Genomic DNA, 2,637 nt, shown 5'->3' with positions numbered 1-2,637 from the left:
TGCAACTAACTCTTGAATGATTTAAAGTGTATGTAGGTGTGTGTGTGTGTGTGTGCATGCGTGGATAAATAGGTCCATGTATGGGGGAGGGGGGAAGAGAGAGAGAGAGGCTGACAGAGAAAGACAGAAATAGAAAGCAAAGTAGCAAAACTAGGTAGGCTTATGTGGGTTTGCACTTTACTACTCTTTCAGGTTTTCTCTAGTTTTCAACTTAAACAGTTGTAAAATTTAATCAAAGACTTTCCAAATACATCTTAATGAGCCTGCCCACTGAAATTGTAATAACCTGGGAAAAGATAATACTGTGGTATGAGAACATATTTTATAAGGCATGCAAATAGAAATATGAAATTACTAAATATATTGAGTATGAGGAAAAAACATTGTGAGACAAAGAATATAGACTTTATGGGTTTTCAAAAAAACTTCATCTGACATCACAAATGCTTATATCGGGAAATCTGGTTATTGAATTATATCGTAGAAGTAAAACACTAGATACTTAGTGGCTATAAGCATAAGCTCTGTAGTCTCTTTCTTCTTGATTCCTTGCTGTCTAACTGCCTTTAAACTGACTGACCTTAAGTGTAAAATGGGGAGCATGAAAATACTTACATAAAGGTTTTTGTAAGGATTAAGTGAGATAATGCTTAAAGTGTTTAGCAGAGTACTCACTTCAAGGTCAGCATTCAAGAAATATTGGCATCTGTAATTACTCTTAGTTTAGGAAGAACAGAAGGTGCTGTAGTTCGGATGTTTGTCTCTTCCAAGTCTTACGTTGAAATCTGAACCCCATTGTCGGAGGTGGGACCTAATGGGAGCTGTGTGGATCGTGGGGGACTATCCTTCGTGAATAGATTAGTGCTCTTCCTGGTGGGGAAGAGAGTGAATTCTTACTCTTAATCCTCATAAGAGCTAGTTGTTAAATAGAGCGGGGAACCTCCCCAACTCTCTTTTCCCTCCTCTCTGGCCATTTAATCGCTGCACACCCCAGCTGCCCTTCACCTTCCATCATGAGTGGAAGCAGCCTGCTCACCAGATGCTCAGTCCTGAACTTTCCAGCCAGCAGAATCATAAGCTAAATAAACCTCTCTTTTTTATAAATTACCCAGCCTTGTGTATTCCTTTATAGCAACACTAAACAAACTAAGGCAGCAGTTATATTCATAAAATTCTGAATGACTAATTTCACCATGCAAAAGAATTTGTATATTTTCTCTTGCTACCTGCCATTCCCCAATTATAATAGAAGATTATTTTATTTTTAGATTTTAGGATGTTCAAACAAGTCTCTTTGCTGTTTCTAAAACACAAAAGACTTAATTTTATCAATTTAAGTGTAGAGAACATCTCTTTTTTCCCTCCAAATTAGGGCAAGTTTCCTGACTAAGAAGATTTGGAGGTAAAAAAAAGAAAAACTCACATGTCTGGGTTTGAGATACTACAAGGAAAATGTTAGGCAGCTGAAAGATCCTTTGAAAATAAGGCTGTTTGTCTGATAATCCAAACTATAGAAAAAATGATTTCTTTTGTTTCCTTTAAATAAGCCATGTTTGGTAATTTGACATTTGCCATTTGATTATTTAATGTCTGGAAACCTATGGCACTCAGTAATTGCCAACTTGCTGAGTCTGACAAGTGAAAATCTGATATGAAAATGAGATTAATAATTTAACTGTCATTTAGACATGATAACCTTGGAGTTTAGATTACAAGTCTTACACCAGGGACCTTCACTGAAAATATAATTTGGATTTCATGAAAGTGATAATACATTCTAAAATGTCATACAAATGCTTTATAAATATTTCCTAGTGTCAAATTGTCTTAAAAGACACTAAAGTGATCTTATGATTTCAATGGAAAGTGTAGAACACTGTGCTGTGAGCTTGTGTACCCAAATATATACCTCAAACATACCCAGATAATATAAGATAAACATAGATAATACCTATGCAGTGTGCTTCTTTTAAAGAATTATGTCATCCTAATTGATAATCCACAATCTGCACTTCATTGATGAAGGATTTGCTCTTGGATCATCTGAAGGAAGAAATATAATTCAAAATGATGTTCAGTGCATTAACACACTGAAAAAAACTTTACTTTTGTTTTTAAATATATATGTTTGTATTGATCTCAGAAATATTCCTGAATGAATATAATCTCTTGCTATTTTATGGCTTTAATAAAATTTTTATCTCTATTATGGATCCTCACAGCAATCCTCTGCAGCGTGAAGCACAGGTAATTTTAGAGATTAAGGTTCTAAGAGATTTAGTAAATAATCACAAAACAAGAAACAAATATTTTATTCCAGAAGAATTCAAAACAATGTATGTAAATAACTGCCCCTGCCAGAAGGTGAAATTTAGCTCCTGATCCCTTTTTTTGAGTATGGGCTAGACTTAGAAGAGAGTATTAGAAGGGAAAAATATTAACTGTACAGTGGAGAAACTTGCAAAACTACCTTAACTTAGTAAGCAAGATAAACATCACTAGTAATGTCACTTGGATATCATGTACCCACAGATATGATAGGATGAGAAAGACAAGCCTCATTGTTTCAAATTATTCCAAAATAGACTTTATTATTTTTAAAAGTACACATATATTGATGCTTGGACTAAAGTCCCA

This window comes from Cebus imitator, unplaced genomic scaffold (genome assembly GCF_001604975.1).
Source record: "Cebus imitator isolate Cc_AM_T3 unplaced genomic scaffold, Cebus_imitator-1.0 Scaffold168, whole genome shotgun sequence".
NCBI lineage: Eukaryota > Metazoa > Chordata > Mammalia > Primates > Cebidae > Cebus > Cebus imitator.
Note: the sequence above shows the minus strand (reverse complement) of the source record.